Here is a 19,901-nt window from a genome sequence, read left to right as displayed (position 1 = left end):
CCCCAGCCCAGGCTGCTGGCACTGGGAGGGGGTCACGCTATAGGGGTGCAGTGCCCCTGCCAGGCGAGACCCCAGCCCAGGCTGCTGCCCACTGGCAGGGAATCGCACAGTGGGGGTGTGGTGCCCCTGCCAGGCTGAGACCCCATCTAAATATAAAATGTAAAACTCTAAAATTTTTAGGAAAAAACTGTTATGACCTAGGATAGGCAAAGAATTCTTCAATATGACACTGAAACTACAACTGGTGAAATAGAAAAAAAATTGGTGCTTCATCAAAATAATCAGCTTTTGCTCTGTGAATGTCATGATTAAGGAGGGGGGAGGGGTGGGGTTAGGGCCAATGTGACCTCTCTGGCTCTTTGCATGTCCAGACACCTGTGCAGGCCTCTGGCCCGTACACATCTGGACTTTGCAACATGTCTTGACCGCCCATGGGAAACTGTTACAACAGGTGCGATGCAGAAATACCCAAACCCTCAGAATCCAAGTGTGATTGGAGTTGATGTATTGGACAGACACATAGATCCTTCTGGAGAGCTGCACAGCCGTGGGCTTCTCAGCACAGAGTGGGAGTGGTCTTCAATGTGAAACCTCTTACTGGTGCAGCAAGAACCAAAACAAGTGTGCAAAAACACTCTGTAGCTGCTCCTGTGGAGAAAACAATGGAACCTAAACCCGCTAATATTTCATTTACAAATATGGTTTAGGTAGATAAGAGACTTATATACAAACCACATCCTCAGGACCCAGAAAAGACTTTTTGAACAATGTGAAAGGAATCGGTCTCAGTAGTTACCTCAAAGGGCTGATGGCAACTACGATACCTTCAAATGTTAATAAAGGCCGAGAAGCAATGGAATGGGTGACACAAATTAAGTGCAGAGACTGACGAGCTGACAGCTTGGCAAGAGGGAGCAGAAGGACGCCAGCAGCATTTGTAGAGAAATGATGATGAAAGTTGGTATGCAACATCCAGCCCCCCCGAGTCTCTCTTAACTGGCATTAGATTTACTTACCTATTAAAAACAAACAAACAAAAAAACAAACAAACAAAAAAACAAACAAAAACACACAACTATACACCATGGGAGACCAAGACGGGTTCCTCCATGGAACTTCTCGCCAGATCGGCTCAGCCCACGCTTGCCTGTCTTCGGCGGCTGCTGCTCTTCCTCCAGAGTAAGGCAATGAGAGGGCATGCAGGAGGCTGGGGGGAGGGTGCTGTGACCCGCTCATCCCCCTGACCAACTGCCACGGCCTGTGGGAGCATCTAGGGATCACTGGGCCCGAAGCGTCGTGAGTGACTCAGAAATAATGTTGAGTCCTGACCGGTTTGGCTCAGTGGATAGAGCGTTGGCCTTTGGACTGAAGGGTCCCTGGTTCGATTCCGGTCAGGGACATGTACCTTGGTTGTGGGCACATATTCAGTAGGGGGCGTACAGGAGGCAGCTGATTGATGTTTCTCTCTCTTCAGTGTTTCTAACTCTCTATCCCTCTCCCTTACTCTCTAAAAAATCAATAAAATATATTAAAAAAAAGAAAGAAAGAAAGAAAGAATGTTGACATTTGGAAACCCTCATGGAACTTGCATGCAGAACGGGCAACAATCTATGGCAGCCAGAGATTTGAAGGAATCTGTTCCTTTTGGTGGAGACAACTGCCAGCACCACCCTGATGCTTCGGACCTGCCACCAGCCTCTGGTGGTCTTCTGATGGTGCTGTTGGCCTGCTGGGATCCCTTCCAGAAATAACCACCCATGAGAAACGGGAGGAAAGCTGGCAGGTAAGGAAAGGCATAAGCAAAATGGGAGAAGAAGTGGATCATGAGGTGGAACTCTTGTGGCTGGAAATATGGTGACCTGGAGCCAAGGAAGTACCAGGTATACTGGTTAATAATGAGAATTTTGGGTTTTTTTCAATAAATGGAGTTACACATATGTTGATATATATGCGATTTGATATGTATGCTTTTTTGTTGTGCTGACAACACGCTTCAAAGCTTCATGTGTTAAATTTGCTGAAGGTGTTAACACCATAGATATTTTTATGCTTAAAAATGTTGCATTTCATGCCCCCAAAAAAGAGCATTTGCAGGAAGTTTTAATTCATTACTTTATTTTGAAGAAAAAGTTATCGTATACTTTGGGAAGCTTAGGGTGAACATGCTCTATCTCAAGATACTTGTGAACACTGGTTTAAAAACGAAAGACAAATGGAAAACCGAAAATTCACCTGTAAAATGTTGCTTCAACAGCACAAAAGAAAGTCTTTTTTTTTTTTCTTCATCAAATTGTGATGAAAAGTGAATTTATTTTGAGAATCCCAAATGCACAAAACCATGGGTTGATCCAGGTCAACCATCAACATTGAGTGCAAATCCAAATCGCTTCAGAAAGAAGACAATGCTCTGCATTTGGTGGGATCAGGAAGGTGTGGTGTATTATGAGCTTCTAAAACCAGGTGAAACAGTTAATACTGATCGCTACCGACAACAAATAATCAATTTGAACCACGCTTTGATTGTAAAATGACCAGAATGAGCCAGAAGACACGGCAAGTGATTTTGCTTCATGATGAGACACCATCACACACTTCAAAACCAGTTAAAGACATGTTAAAAGATCTTGCCTGGGAAGTATTAATCCACCCGCTGTATTCACCAGACCTCGCTCCTTCAGATGACCACTTGTTCCGATCAATGGCACATGCACTTTCTGAGCAGCACTTCAAAACATATGAAGAAGTGGAAAATTGGGTCTCTGAATGATGTGCCTCAAAACAAGAAAAATTCTATTGGGACGGTATCCACAAATTAGCTGAAAGATGGAGGAAATGTCTAGCTAGCAATGGACATTACTTTGAATAAAGCACTTTGATGTTTCTCTTGAAATTATCCTGTTTTCTTGGATTACAAAATCCGCATTATTAATCAGTTAACAGTTAATCCGCATTATTAACTGGTCAACAATTAATCTGCATTATTAGCCAGTTAATAATCTTTATTATTAATTGGTTAATAGTTAATCCATACTATTAACTGGTTAATAATTAACCTGTATTATTAATTGGTTAATAGTCAATCCATACCATTAACTGGTTAATTAGTAATCCACATTATTAATAGGTTAATAGATGATCCATATTATTAACCAATTAATAGTTCATCCATATTAACCAGTTAATAATTAATCCACATTATTAAGCATAATAATGTGGATTTTGTAATCAAAGAAAACATTATAATTTCAAGAGAAGCATCAAAAGTGCTTTATTCAAAGTAGTATTCATTGCTAGCTACACATTTCCCCATCTTTCAGGTGCCATCCCAATAGAACTTTTCTTGTTTTGAGGCACACCATTCAGAGATCAAATTTTCCTCTTCTTCATATATTTTGAAGTCCTGCTCAGAAAGTGCATGTGCCATTGATTGGAACCAGTGGTAACCTGAAGGAGCAATACAACAAAATAGCATACACATCAAATCGTTTAAATCAACCTATGTGTAACTCCATCTATTGAAAAAAAAAATCCACATTATTAACCAGCACACCTAGGAGTTCCTCTCACACTGGCCCCTCCATTGTAATGACCTATGCTATTGCTCATCGTTTGCATTCTGTGGTGGTTCTCCCAAGAGTGAAGACAGAGGGAGATAATGTTGTGTTAAAGTTCTCCGAACAGGAGGAAGGCCCTCTCCGGGAAAGTGGCCGGCAGCAGCTCCCTCACAGCACCCCTCAGAAACCTCTGCAAGGAGGTTCCCCGTGGCCTCACCTCTCCAGAGTGCTTCTCCATCCCCAGGCAGAATGGCTGCTCCTCACCACCCAGGCTGCAGAGAGCTCTGCCTCAGCGGGGAGGCTCTCAGGCCTGCTCTCCCCGGCCTGAGGAGGGCGCTCTTCCTCCGGTGCAAAGGCCCAACCCTTTAAGCCGTGATCAAGCTCCAAGGAGACACGGTATTTCTCAGTCTCCGTATGGCAATCCGAACGGCTCTTTTCTTGTACCAGAAACAGTCCATTGTTCCTGAAAAAACTGACCATTTATGGACAGACCATAAAAGTAATTACTAATATAGGGTTTGGACTATATGTCTTTATATTCTATTCAAAGAAAAAAATGTGGCTAAGAATCTTAGAAAATTCTTGGTATTTTGCTTCAACTTCATCTTAGTATACTTGGTTACTAATACTTAAAATAATATTTACAAAAATACATAGATCCCTAGCCAGCATGGCTCAGTCGATGAGTGTCTATTCCCTGTCAGGGCACCCACTCGGGTTGCGGGCTCAGTCCCCTATAGGGGGCGTGCAGGAGGCAGTTAGTCAATAAAATCAATAAAAATATGTATCTTAAAAACAACAACACATAGAGATATGTATTCAGACCACCTCTGTTTCAGGAGAGGACATTAATGATATTAAATGATCATAAAAATAAAAAATGCAACTATATTTTAGGCAGAATTATTTTAAGCTGAAAAAAAGGCAATGAGACTTGATCAAAACAAAGAGGAACAGGATTTCTAAATCAAAGGGAACGTCTGAAATTATTAGTGTTATTTGAAATGACTGTCTGGTTTTGAGGACTCCAATATCCACGTGAAAAATGTAACAACTTTTGAAAAGTACTTGGAAATTGGTGTTAGCATATTAAATCTCCTTAAGGTAGAATTTTAAAACCTGTCATACTTTGGAACTCTACCTGGCTTCGGACCAACCCAGAACAAAGCAGGGCCGCCTCTACATCGACACAATTGCCCTGCTGTGGTGAACTTCAAGAGCGAATCCACTTTAAAAGGAGAAATTGTATAGCTTGAAAGGATATATTAACTTGTGTAAAACAACCTGTTCTGTATAAACCACCATTAAAAACCACAGCATTTTAATTGGGAACTTAAACGACATTTTTGGAGTGAAAATGATCATGCAAGTAATATGTAACTCCAACAAAAATACGATTTTATTGTATTAAATGAGTGCTGTATTAGTTTGCCAAAGCTTTGTAACATAGTGAAGGTATTACTTTACTCGGATTTGTTCTTTACGACCTAGTATGCTGTATCGTGGGCTGATTATGTTAACTGAAAAAGTAAAGTCATTACTGCGGGGAGAGGGAGAAAGGAAGAAAGAAAAATTACAAAGAGAAAATATTTGCAAAATATATTAATATATATCTAAGAAAGGACCTGTATCTAAATACATATAAAGAATAACTCATAATAAGAAGTCAATTTCTGTACCTCCCCCACCCAAAAAAAATGGGGAAATGTTTGAACAGACACTCCTGTGAAGAAGATAAAACAGGTTACAATACTGACACCAATTCCACTGTGTGTGTTTCCCAACACCACTAAGCAGCACTTTGAGGTTTTTATGGAGGCGTCATTACATAAACATGATTGATTAAACCATTGGCCATTGGTGATTGAACTCAATCTTCAGAGGGGCGGGGAGAAGGGGAAGAATGCAAGTTCAACCCTCTAACCACCCCGTTGGTTCACCTGTCAGCCAGTCCCCATCCTGAGGTTAGCTATGGACTTTCCAAAAGCCGCTTCATTAACATAACAAAATACATCTTTATTGCTTTCATCGCTTAGGGCACATGTGTCAAACACAAGGCCCGCGGGCCAAATCCGTCCCGCCAGGCCTTGCAATGTGGCCCGCACCGCACTGTCATCACTGCACTCCGCTGCGTTTCCATCACAATGACAGTTTATGACTGTTCAGTAAACCATTCGGCCCGCGATTTAGGCTGGATTTTAGATTTTGGCCCCTTCTCTGATTGAGTTCGACACCCCTAGCTTAGGGCATTCGAAAGGTTTTAGGAGCTCCAGGCCAAGAATAAAAACAAAGACCAGATATATATTTCTTCTTATAGATCACAATATCACACAGGTAAATGAACAGATGTTCAACATAATTGGTCATTAGAGAAATGCTATTTAAAACCACATTAAGATACCACTGCACACCTCTTAGAGGGAGTAAAATGTTTAGAGATTGATCACATGAAGTGTTGGCAAAGATAAAGAACAACTAGGACTCTCCTGCACTGCTAGTGCAAATGTAACATGATACAACCACTTTGGAAAACAGTTTGGCAGTTTCTTAAAAAGTCAGACATATATCTACCAGATGACCCAACCATCCTACTAATATTGCATATTAGAAGCACATTACACATAAACACATATAGTCAATGTCAATGTACTGATTCTATCATGGTATTTTTCTATGCACCATTGTAACATTGTTAAGTGTTTATTTGAATAGTTCATGTAGAAAGCACTGGTAATAATGATACCTACTTATATTGTAATTAGTAATAAACTTGAAATATTTTTATTGATATTTTCATTGTAATTATAGTTAATTCCCTTTTTCAGTTTAAAAAATAAGTATGAACAAATTTTTAATTTTAAACAAAGGCATATCGCCAATGTAGAAAAATTGAGATATAGGAGCTAGGACTATGACTACAATAGGAAAGAAAAAATGGAAACTGAGAAACTATATTGCAAATTTCATAATGAACTGCAAATTGGCTTCGGTAGAGCAAAAAAAAAAGCACTTTGTTTTATGTAAAATATTTTTAAATAATAAAGTGTGCAATATTAAGAAACATTTCAGCAAATACATAATACACTTTTAAACTTTTTCCTTGCCAGCCAGTGTTGCTCAGTGGTTGAGTGTCCACCCATGAATCAAGAGGTCATTGGTTAGATTCCGGGTCAGGGCACATGCCCAGGTTGTGGGCACGATCCCCATTGGGAGGGTGTGCAGGAGGCAGCCAATTGATGTTTCTCTCTCATCTATGTTTTTATCTCTCTATACTTCTCACTTCCTCTCTAAAATCAATTGGAAAACATTTTTTTAAAAATTTTTTGACAAAAAAAATTGACAAAATGACAAAATTAGCCATCTAAATCAGATTTTAAAGACAATTTGTACCAGAATCTGAGTTGGTCAATTTAGCCAGCTGTAAAGTAGCTAGAATTCAACAATGTGAAAAGGAAATCTAAGGGACAAGATAATATATTTATTTGCAAATCATGTATCTGATAAGGGGTTGTAACCCAAAATTAAAACACACACACACACACACACACACAACTCAATGGCAAAAAATAAAATCTTATTTTAAAATATTATATGCAAAGAACACAGTCCGCAACTGATGGCCCTCGCTGGTTTGGCTCATAGAATGTCAGCCTTCAAACTAAAGGGTCCTGGGTTCGATTCTGGTCGAGAACACTTGCCCAGGTCGCAGACTCAGTCACCAGAGGGAAGCATACAGGAGGCAGCTGATCGATAATTCTCTCTCATCATTGAGGTTTCTATCTATCTCTCTCCCTTCCTTTCTGAAATCAATAAAACCATATTTCTTAAAAAACACCCACAAACTGATGGTTACCAGAGGGGAGAGATGGGGGTTGGGCAGAAAAGGGGGAGGAGATTAAGAAGCACAAACATCCAGTTATAAAATAAGTCATGGGGATGTAATGTACAACTTAGGGAACGTAGGTGTTTGTTTGTTTTTTAAAGAACTCTTATAACTCATAACAAAAATACTTGAATAGATACTTCTCTAAATAAAATATGTAAATGACCAAAACTCTCATGAAGAGATGGCTAACATTATTAGTCATTAGGGAAATATAAATCCAAACTATAATGACACTGCTTCACACCCACAAGGATGGCTATAATTAAAAAAATGGAAAATATGTTTTGGTGAGAGGGTGGAGAAATTGTAACCGTCATACATTGCTGGTGAGAATGTGAAACAGTATAGTCGCGGGGGAGACAAAGCGTGGCAGTTTCTCAATAGCAATTCCTAAGAGAACCGAAAACATATGTTCACACGGAAACTTGCACAAAAATGTTCACGGCAGTACTATTTACCATAGCCTAAACATGGAAACAGGCCAGATGTCCACCAACTGATGAACAGATAAACAGATCGTGGTATGGTCATACAATGGAACATGGCTGAGCCACTTAAAAGAATGAAGTTTTGGTACTTTCTACAATGTGGATGAACCTTGAAAACATTATGCCAAGTGAAAGGAACTAGACACTTTAATATAAAACAGTGAAAATAGCCAAGTCCCTGGAGACAGAAAGGAGATTAGAATGAGAGCGTGAGGAATGGCAGCTTAATGGGTATTGGGTTTCCTTTCGGAGTGATAAAAATTAGAGAGTGGTGATGCTTATATATATTGTGAATGTACTAAATATCACCGAACTTTACATTTCAAAATGTTTAAGATGGTAAACTTTATGCTCAGAATGTTTTACTATAGTTAAAAAAAAAAGTAATCAAAAAGAAAATAAACAGACAAGGCACAGACTTGGAAGAAAATATTTACAAAACATATATCTGGCAAAGGACTTGTATCCACAATATGTCAGTAACTCCTACAAATCAATAATAAAAAATAACTCAGCTTAAAAAAATGGGAAAACACTTCCCATTCTTAAATGACATTACACACATCTCAATTTTATAACTGATAATAAGTTCAACATAATTAGTCTGCAGGAAAATGCAAATTAAAATCACTCTGAGGTACCACTACATAGCTATAAGAATTCAGATTTTCAATGGATATATACTGCATGATACTACTGTAAAGTCTAAAATTAAAATGACCAAATGTTGATGAGAATGTGGAGCAACAACTTTCTTTATCGCTGGAGTAAATGTAATACATGCAAACACTGTGAGAAAGGTTTTGACTCTTTCCTGTTTGGTTAAACATACGCTTTTCTTATCACCCAGTCATTCTACTCCTAGTTAGTTACCCTAGAAAACATTCTGAAATAATGGAAATTTTCTCTGCCTTGACTGGTATTATGGACTGAAAGTCTGGGTCCCTCCAAGGTCATATTTTAAAGCCCTAACCACCAATGCGATGGTACTTGGAGGCCGGACCTTTGAGAGGTAATTAGGTTTTGGTGAGTTCATGAGGGTGGGGTCCTCATAATGGGATTAGCAATCTCACAAAAAGAAGAAGGGTTTTCTCCCTCTCTCTCCCTCTCTTTCCCCCTCTCTCTCCACATCCCCGGTGCACTGCCATGTGAGGACACAGCCAGAAGGTGGCCACCTGCAAGCCAGGAAGAGAGTTCTCACCAGGGACAGAATTTATCACCACCTTGATCTTGGATTTCACAGCCTCCAGAATGTGAGAACTAAAAGTCTGTGGTTTAAGCCATGCAATCTGTAGTATTTTGTTATGGCAGCGCAAGCTGACAAAAGCAATTGGGCCATGGGTAACACAATGTATGTATTTGTTAAAATTTATCAAATAATACATTAGTTTTTGTGCATTTTTATATTAAATTTTATCTTGAGAAATATTGAACTCCATTTAGTAGGTTTGCCTGTTACAGTGTTATGGGTTACCAACTCTGAAACTATTTTCTTATATTCCAAGCTTGAGCAAGTGAGTTAAAAATGGGAGCCCGATTTCTAATTATTGGAGAAGAAGAACATATATACAATAGTTTCCCTTTATCCATGGGGAAAATGTTCCAAGACCCCCAGTGGATGCCTGAAACCATGGGTAGTGCCAAACCCTATATATAATTTTTTCCCCTCCCTCTTCCCTCCCTCCCTCCCTCCCTCCCTTTCACTCTTTCTAAAAAATCAATGGAAAATAATCCTCAGGTGAGGATTAACAAAAAAAACAAAAACAAAAAATGAAGGCAGTGTAGATAAATCCTGTGCTTGCCTCCTCCCATGATCACATCAAAATTACAACTAAATTATAGAACAATCCATCTTGAGAACCACCTTAAGATTAACTTAACAGGCCCAGCCAGTGTGCTTCAATGATTGAGCATCTACCTATGAACCAGGAGATCACAGGCTCAATTCCCAGTCAGGGCACATGCCCAGGTTGCGGGCTCAATCCCCAGCAGGGAGCGTGCAGGAGGCAGCCAAACAATGTCTCTCTCTCTAGTCAGTGTTTCTATCTCTCTGTCCCTCTCCCTTTCTCTCTCTCTCTAAAATCAATAAAAACATATCTTTTTGGAAACTAATTGAGAGGGTTATCTTGGCTATTGAGGTCCCCCCTGAGGAGTGAGGAGTCCTACAATGAGCTCCCCAACTGGAGCACCAGTGCCAGGAGGAAGAGCCCCACACATATGGCTGTGAAAATCAGTGGAGATTCCATCCTGGTGAGATGGAGGGCTGCGGTAGACCCAGGCATTTTCTTAAAGAACTGAGACACAGACTCACTTGTTCACAGATACTCTCCCTGGGCTCCAACAAAGGGAAAGTCGTTTGAAAAACACCAGGGACACATGAGGAGAAATTGAATTGTCTGGCTTCAGGGCTTGGGCTGGAGGGGCAGCTCTCTCCCAGACAGAAGTGCTGACAGGCACCATTACTCCTTTGTTGAGCCCTTCCCTCACCAGACATATCTGGGTCTCCTTCAACTTGGCTAACACTGCTCACCCCACCCTGATGACTCCCTAATACCCCCCTCCACCCAACCCATGCACCAGCCTGAACCTCTTTCAGCAGCTGTTCCTCACAAGCTACTGGCCCCAGCCCATACAAACTTTCCTAAAATCTTTCAAAGATCCACAACCCCCCAAAAAGCAGCAGCTGGCCTTCACATGCCCTTACATAAAGAGATAAAAACATTTAAAAAGTCAGTCAGAAATGAACAATATAATAATTGAAATGAAGAATACATTAGATGGAACCAATAGCAGATTAGATGAAGCAGAGAATCAAATCAGAGTTTTGAAAGAAAGGTTGTAGAAAACAGCCAATCAGAATAGCAAAAAGAATTTTAAAAAATGAAGAGTTTAAGGGGCCTCTCGGACAACATTAAGCATACCAACATTTGCATCATGGAGTACTAGGAGAAGAGAGAGCAAAATAGATTTGAAGAACTAATGACTGAAAACCTTTCTAACCAGGTAAAGGAAACAGACACACAAGTTCACGAAGCTTAGAGAGTCCCAAACAAGATGAACCCAAAGAAGTCCACACTCAGATACATCATAATTAAAATGCCAAAGGTTAAAGACAAAGAATCTTAAAGCAGCAAGAGAAAAGCAATTAGCAGGGAGCTCCCATAAAACTGTCAGCTGATTTCTCAACAGAAACATTGCTTACCAGAAGAGATTGACAAGAAATATCCAAAGTGGTGAAAAGCAAGGACTTACAACCAAGATTACTCTACCCTGTAAGGCTATCATTTAGAATAGAAGAAAAGCTAAAGAGCTTTCCAGACAAGAAAAAGCTAAAGGAGTTTATCACTACCAAACCAGCATTACAATAAATGTTAAATGAACTTCTTTAAGGAGAAGGTAGGAAAAGATTTAAAATACAAATAATAAGAGAGAATCAAGATGGTAAACGTGGTACTTGCCGCTTCCTACGACTACATCAAAATTACAACTAAACTACACAACCACCATCATTCAGAATCACCTGAAATCTGGTTGAACTAGAGAAGTAAAGAATAAAGCACTCTGCCCCAGCTGGTTTGGCTCAGTGGATAGAGCTTCTGCCTGCAGACTGAAGGGTCCCAAGTCTGATTCCAGTCAAGGGCACATGCCCAGGTTGCAGGCTGGATTCCCAGTAGAGGGGCATACAGGAGGTAGCCAATCAATGATTTGCTCTCATCATTGATGCTTCTATCTCTCTCTCTCTTTTCCTTCCTTTCTAAAATCAATAAGGATATATATATTAAAAAGAAGAAAAGAATGGCAATAAATACATATCTATCAACAATTGAATCTAAAAATCAAAATAAATGAACAAGGAGTCTGATGAACAAAATAAACTGATGAATAAAATAGAATCATAGGTGCCCTAGCTGCTTTGACTCAGTGGATAGAGCATCAGCCTGCAGACTGAAGGGTCCTGGGTTTGATTCTGGTCAAAGGGATGTCCCTTGGTTGCAGGCTTAATCTAGCCTCAGTCACCATGCATGCAGGAGGCAACCAATTGTTGTGTCTCTCTCACATTGATGTTTCACTCTCTGTCTCTCCCCCTCCCTTCCACTCTCTCAAAAATTAATGAAAAGCCCTAGCTGGCTTGGCTCAGTGGATAGAGCATCAGCCTGTGGACTAAAGGCTCCTGGGTTTGATTCTGGTCAAGGGCACATGCCCAGGATTAGGGCTTGATCCCCAGTAGAGAGTTTGCAGGAGGCAGCCAATCAATGATTCTCTGTCATCTTGATGTTTCTATCTCTCTCTCCCTTTCCTTTCTTCTCTGAAATCAATAAAAAAACATATTTAAAAATAATAAAAAATTAAAATTAGTGGGAAAATATCCTTGGTTGATGATTAACTAAAATGAAATAGAACCAGAGGCATGGAAACATGAAAAAATAACAATAAAATGGCAATAACTATATACCTATCAATAATTACTTTAAATGTAAATGGATTAAATGCTCCAATTAAAAGACAGAGTGGCTGAATGAAGAAAAACAAGACCCATACATATGCTACCTATAAGAGACTCACTTCAGATTGAAAGACACACACAGACTAAAAGTAAAGGGATGAAAACATAGATTTTATGCAAATGAAATGGGAAAAAGCTGATATAGCAATACTTATATCAGACAAAATAGATTTTACACAAAGGCTATAATAAGTGACAAAGAGAGACATTTCATATAAAATAGCCAAGAGAGCCAAAACCGGTTTGGTTCAGTGGATAGAGCATCGGCCTGTGGTCTAAAGGGTCCCAGGTTAGATTCTGGTCAAGGGCATGGACCTTGGTTGTGGGCACATCCCCAGTAGGGATTGTGCAGGAGGCAGCTGGTCGATGATTCTCTCTCATCGATGTTTCTAACTCTCTATCCCTCTCTCTTCCTCTCTGTAAAAAAAAAAAAAAAAATCAATAAAATATATTTTTTAAATTTAAAAAAAATAGCCAAGAGGGAGGGAGCTTGGGGGGGCGGGGGCGGGAACCAAAAAAACAAACAAATAAATAAAATAGCCAAGATATGGTAGCAACTTAAGTGTCCATCAATAGATGTTGGATAAAGAAGATGTGGTACATATATATAAAGGAATATTACCCAGCCATAAACAAAAAATTAAACCTTACCATTTGCAACAACATCAATGGACCTGGAGGGTATTATGCTAAGTAAAATAAATCAGACAGAAAAAGACAAATATCATATGATTTCACTTACGTGGAATCTAAAAAATGAAATAAACGAAAAATCAAAACAGAAACAAACTCATAGATACAGAAAACAAACTGATGGTTGCCAGCTGGGAAGGGGGTTAGAGAGCTGGGTGAAAAGGGAATTAAGAAGTACAAATTGACCGAGACCGGTTTGGCTCAATGGATAGAGTGTCGGCTTGGGGACTGAAAGGTCCCGGGTTCGATTCCGGTCAAGGGCATGTACCTTGGTTGCGGGCATATTCCCAGTAGGGGGTGTGCAAGAGGCAGCTGATCGATGACTCTCTCTCATCGATGTTTCTAGCTCTCTATCTCTCTCCCTTCCTCTCTGTACAAAATCAATAAAATATATTTAAAAAAAAAGAAGAAGTACAAATTGGCAGTTACAAACAGTCCTGGATATGTACATTATGTCATAGGGAATATAATCAATAATACTGTAATAACTATTGATAGATATGGTGCCAGGTAGGTACTAGATGTACGAAGGGCATCATTTCATAAATTATATAAATATCTGACTGCTATGCTCTTCACCTGAAACTAGCATAACATTGAATGTCAATTGTAATTGGAAAATTAAAAAATAAACTAAGCTAAAGAAGTAAAACTTATGAATTATTTATTTCTTGAATTTTCCGTTTACTAATTTCAGACCACAGTGGTAACTAAAATTGCAGAAAATGAAACTGCAAGTAAGAGGAGGGACTATTCGACCTGGGAAGGAATCTAGAAATATACTAGACTGTTGATTTTGAAATTGGATATATCAGGGGTGGGGGTGAGGAGAGGTTAACCAAAGAATATACACACATACACACACACACACACACACACACACACACACATACATACACATGTAATCCATGGACACAGACAATAGAGGGCTGAAGGCCTGAAGGAGGGAAGAGTGGTGGGGCAGGTAGTAGGAGGTCAATGGGAGGAAAAAGGGGAACATCTATAATACTTTCAACAATAATTTTTTTTAAAAAAAATTGCATGTATCAGCAAGAAGTCACAGTTTTTAACGTTGTGTGTGTGTGTGTGTGTGTGTGTGTGTGTGTGTAGAGGGAGATTATATGATATGAGGCAAACAGCGATTCTAGGTTTTTAAAAATTACAAGGGAGTTCCTTATAATATTCTTGCAGTTTTTCTATAAGTTTAAACTTATTTCTAAATTAAAAGTTTCCCCAAAAAGTGGGGAGGGGCGGGGGCGGGGGGAGGAATCCTGTGAATTGGCAAAGGCAGCTTATAGGGCTGCAGAGAATAGATGTGCTTTTGAAACTCACCCAGCAAGGATGCTTAGGAAAGAAAATCCACTTCACACACACAGACGTGTGAGCGTCCCCAGGCACATTTTATTATCCCCTCCGGAACCGAGGAGAATGCCACGTGGATTTTCCCGTTTGGAAGAGGCAGCGGCAGCTGGGCAGAGAGAAAAAAGGCCGGGCCCGGAGCCAGGATACCTGGGCCCGCAGGCCCGCTGGCTGCAGCTGCGGAGGATGGCCCCTGTCCTCTGGACCTCACCGTCCTGTCCACACCGCGAGGTGGCCAGAATCTCGAGTCACTCTCTTTTCACCACTCTGGATGGTCCTGACGCCAGCATGGTGCTCGCCAGCAGCTCAAAGACCTGCTGCGGCCCTCTTGGGGGTTTCCACTTTCCAAGAATTAGTCTCTCCACTTGCTCAGGCCGCCTCTTGGAACACCAGCCTCTCAGCACTTTTCCCTGCCTTGTCCCGGGGCCAGCCGTGAGCTCGTGATGTGCTTTTCCAGGCCCAGGCATCTCCTCACCCTTGGAGCCGCTAACTCACCCTGCCGCGGTCTGGGATCATCCTCGCCCCCCGCCCCCAAGGATGCGGCTGCAGCAGCAGGGGCTCCGCTCTCGCCAGACTCTCTGGCCTTCGGGGTGGTCACGGAGAGACACACGACCTCAGGGCTCAGTGCCACCAATGCTCACGGGCTCAGGTAGATGGGACTCACCTGCGGGCCCCCACTGCCCACACCCTACTGTGTGTCCTGGGGTCTTCGAGACTTCCTCTGCAGGCTCCAGCCCCCCCAGGGCAGACAGAACATTCCTTTGTGCATTTGACACATTTTTATTGAGTGTTCTGACTCAGAGTGAGCACACACAGACCCAGAGAGCTTCCATTCCAAGCAGACAAGAATGTGTAATTGTGCGCGAGGGGGAAGTGCTAGGAAGAAGAGGGTACTCCAATTCCCTAGGCCAGTGGTCGGCAAACTCCTTAGTCAGCAGAGCCAAATATCAACAGTACAGAGATTGAAATGTCTTTTGAGAGCCACATTTTTTAAACGTAAGCTTCTTCTAACGCCACTTCTTCAACATAGTCTTGCCCAGGCCGTGGTATTTTGTGGAAGAGCCACATTCAAGTGGCATGTGGCTCTTGAGCTGTGATTTGCCGACCACAGGCAGCCCTGGGCCAAAAGAGGAGAAATGAGTTTGGGTCATGAGGAATAAGAAATGCAAAGGCCCGAGGCCATGTCAAATTTAAAGGATGCAAAGAGGTCGGTGTGGCCCTTCAGCAGGGGCCAGACATACAGGTAGACCAGATGTGCATGTCACTCGAGGGGTGACATGAATACGTTTTCATTTCAGTGACTGCAGAAGAGAGGGTGCACCGAGGAGAGTGGGTGCACCACATAGGAGCTTTGCAGACAGGCATGGGGGAGTCCACCCATGGTACTGCAGAAGGTGGGGTCTGAAGTTTCCATCCTGCCCAGGAACACACCGGGACCATCTCAGCCCCACAGCGGGGCCCAGCCAGCCCACAGGAGGGGCGTATGCCTCCGGCTCCCTGACTAGCTCTCCTGTGCCGTGACCTGGCCCCAATGACACACTCTCTTTAAACAACAACAAACTCTTTGTTAAGATGTAATTCACATACCATACAACACATGCATTCGAAGTGTGTAATTCAATGGTCTGTAGCATACTCACAGGTATGTCACCATCAGCACAACCCATTTTAGGACATCTTTATTGTCTCAAAAAGAAACCCCACGTCCTTCAACTGTCACTCTCTGTCCCCTTCCCAGCCCTAAGCAACCACTAAATCTACTTTCTGTCCCTGTAAGAATGGCCACTCTTTGCCTCCCTGCATCTGGGGCTGACTCCGTCCCTGAGCACATTAGGCCATTGCAGGGTTAGAGTTTCAGGGCCGGCAAAGAGCCTGCCCTGCCCTCAGCTGCCAGCTGTGTCCTGCCTGACTCCTGGGACAGCCCTGCAGCTGGCAGCTCCTCTTGCCAGCTCTGCCGGCCTCTCCTTTTCCGTTGGAACCTGGAAGCGTCTGTTCCACCTGCCACACAAGGCAGCTCAGGAGCAGCAGCCCCAAGCACCCAGGTCAGACCCCGTGCCCCTGTCCCTGCCCCTGTCCAGGGCTGGATCCTGACATGCTTCAGCCAAAGCCTGTTTGTTCTCTCTCCCTCTCTTGAAGGCAGGACTTGGATGCCCCTCCATTTCCCCCACCTTCTCATCCCCAGGATCCGCCTGACCTTCCCAGAGGCCTGGGTGGTGGGGCCCTTCCCGTCTCAGGAACACTAGGGGGAGCCAGGAAGGAAGGGCATCCCTGGTTGACAGCCCAGTGTCTTCTCCCTTCCTTTTAGCAAGAGGCCTTTGTTTTCTGTGGAGAATCCACCCCATCGCTTTGATGGAGCCGACGCTTCCCTGTTTCCCTCGTAGAGGTAGGCATGTGACTCAGGCCTGAGTGAAACACAAAGGGAGATGGAGAGGGAGGGAGGGAGGGAGGGAGGGAGGCAGGGAGGGAGATATCTCCAGGAAGTGGGTGATGCTGTGCTGGATAATATGCTAGCAGTGGGCCCTTTGGGGATAAGATGCCTGTAGTGACTGCTTTAGGATGGACATGTGACCCCTCAGGACTATTCGTCTTCTCTGAGGTTTGATGTTTGGCAGCTGGAAGGAAGAGGGTCTTCCTTTCGTACTAGACATTGTAAGGACAGTGCCTGGGGCTGCCGTACACCAGCCTTCCCAACTCGAGGAGAGAGCTCGTTGGAAAGAGACACAAACACATCGAGGGGCAGAGCCAAAAGCTGGAGATAAAGAAACCCGGTGACATCATTTCTGTCCCAGGACCCAGCCACACCCTGGGACTTCCCAGATACCCGGGTCAATAAATTCCTTTTTTGCTTAAGTCATTTGAGTTGGGTTTCAGTCCCTTGTGAGCAACACTCGCTGAGCAGCAGAGGGGAAAGGATCCTGGCATCTGTGGGAACTGGGTCATGTGCACGTGAAGGCTCCTGCCAGCCAGGACCTCGGCCTGTTCAGGCTGCCCAGGGAGCCACCCTCGGCATCTCCTCGTCTGCTCTGCTCTCTCCGGAGGCAGCCCACCCACCGCAGCTTCCGTGACTGTCACTGTGCCGCTGGCGTAGGGGACAAGCGACAGGAGGCACCCCTCACCCTGCAGAAGGAGTCCGCTCTGCACCCCTGGCCTTGGGCGGCTCTCCCTCCGACAACCAGCTCATGGCCCTTTGTGGAGGAATGTCCTTGGGCTGCCGGAGCAGGCTTCCCTTCACTTGAAAAGAGCCAGGACTTCAGGGATTTTCCCACCCCTCCCTGCAGGAGTGCCCACCCCGGATGGACACCTGCAGGAAGCCACACGCAAGGAAGTCCAGCATGCTCACCTCAGTCCAGGAAGCACAAGGCACTCTCTGGAGTCCCCTCAGGGTCAGGCTCCTGTGGCCTGTGGTCACTTCTGCTTGACTTCCTCCCCTGTGCTGTCTGCGGGCACCCTCCCTTTCCAGTTCCTCTTGGGAGCACGTCCTTAACACATGAATGGCACAAAGATTGGCATCTCAGGGTCTGCTTCTAGGAAAGCCAACCTCAGACTACTCCCAAGAATGACGCTCCCGTCTAGACATCTCCTTCAAATCCCAACCTGGTTTCACGCAACCCCTTCTAGCCGTGTCTGGGTGGCTGACCCACCTCAAACTCCATGAGCCCCATGTTGAGACCATTCTTTCCTGCATCCAGCCTTCGTCTGTTCCTAATCCACCCATCTTTTGATCCAAAATATGAGGGTCATCCTCAGCTACTGTCACCATCTTCCATCTTCAACATCCAGGCGGTCACCAAGGCCCTTAGCTTCTGTCTCCTTAGTGTCCTGTGACTTTTCCCCTCTCCGCATAGTTTGCTTTGCTTACGCTGAATACTACTCATTTCAGTCCAGCTCAAAGTCCAAATATCTAACCACATGATTTCTCTGCATAATTCCCCTCCATAGCTACCCATTGTTGTAAGAGAACAGCATCCTTGGTTCAGTGACTGTGTGAGGCCCTCTAGGCTGTCCCTGGACCAAGCTTCTGGCGGGGCACGGGGAGCATGGAGGGGGCAGGCCCAGCCTGGCCTGGGTGTGCCCCTCAGGAAGACATCCTCCCCGAGCCCAGCTCTCCCTCTCTGACAGCCACTGCACCAGGAAGCCTTTCTCCTTCGTTTTCAAAAACAAACTTTCACAATTAAATTATTTAGAACTTTCCAGCACGCCGTTTCACAATGTGGCCGCCGCTCTGTTTACCAGCGGGTGTTTATATTTTGATGGTTTCTAGTTGGGGCTTTGGGAAGTCCAACATTTCGACTGTTTTCCTGTTTCAATTATCAGACGTGTCCTCTCGTGTCCTCTGGTTGTGTCTCCTTGGCCTTTCTCTCGGTGCCCTTATGTCTGGCAACCGGCTTCCCGGGTAACATCTTCAAGAGACCATCTGGATGTCTTTAGGCTGGGACCGGGGCCGGAAATCAATCCGCAGGGTCGCCACTGCCGCCTCCGCCCGCCAGCACTCCTGTGAGCCATCTGGGCCACCACGGCGGAGGCTCCTGGCTGCTCCCACCAGGACACACAGGCATCCCTCATCTGGGGTCCACTCACTGGTCACGAGCCTGGGACCATGCCTGCCTGGTTCAACCACCTTGGCTCAGTGAGAAGCAGGTCATTCCCACAGGAAACTCGCATCAAACTCAAAACAGAAAGCGGCAAGAAGACCGAGTGCTTTTTATAGCATGCAGAGCACTTTCACATGCACGCAGTCATTCGTGCCCCATAGGAAGCCCAGGAGGTGATGATAACCATCCCCGCTGACCCATGTGGCACCTGGCGCTCAGAGGGAGCATGCAGGCCGCCTCCCATCCCAGCGAGTCAGAGGTGGTGGAGCAGGAGGACTCCAAGCCAGACCTTTGGCCTCCGATGCTGTGCTCTGTCTGAAATAAACAGGCACGTAAATAGAACCAGGGGTGCGTGGTGAGTGTTGAGGGGTACAGAGCGCAATACCAACGCGGCCTCCGTGGGGGTTACCGTGGCCCGGGGAGGCTCCTGGGGGGCAGCTTGGAGTGGGACCAGGAATGGCAAGGAACTGGAGGGGCAGAGGTGAGGCTCGGGACCAGAGAGACAAGCAACAACGGCCTTAGCTGCTGCATCCCTCCCACATCCCGGCTCCTGAGACCTCTTCCCACAGCGCACAGGCAGTCACTCTCGCCCTCTCTACTTTACCCACCAGGAGACAAAGGCTCAGAGATGCAAGGCCGTGGCCAAGGTCACCCAGGCGATAGGGGAGGAGCCATGGGGTGCATACCCAGAGGGCCAGGAGAAGCTGGGTCCTCTCCGCCTGCCTGGGTGACAGTCAGACCACCAAGGAGAGGGCGGGGCATGAGGAGAAGCAGTGTGGGTGGGGGTCAGGGCAGAAGGCTGTGGAGACTTTGCCGACAAGGTTC

At 44.2% G+C, this 19,901-nt stretch overlaps 1 pseudogene; it reads left to right on the top strand.

Moving 5' to 3' along the window:
- LOC118703680 overlaps positions 1-949 on the top strand; it is a 50,769-nt pseudogene extending 49,820 nt beyond the window's left edge.
- Positions 950-19,901: the final 18,952 nt, after the last annotated feature.

Source organism: Pipistrellus kuhlii, unplaced genomic scaffold (genome assembly GCF_014108245.1).
Source record: "Pipistrellus kuhlii isolate mPipKuh1 unplaced genomic scaffold, mPipKuh1.p scaffold_m20_p_4, whole genome shotgun sequence".
NCBI classification, from domain to species: Eukaryota; Metazoa; Chordata; class Mammalia; order Chiroptera; family Vespertilionidae; genus Pipistrellus; species Pipistrellus kuhlii.
This window is presented reverse-complemented; position numbering and strand designations above follow the sequence as displayed.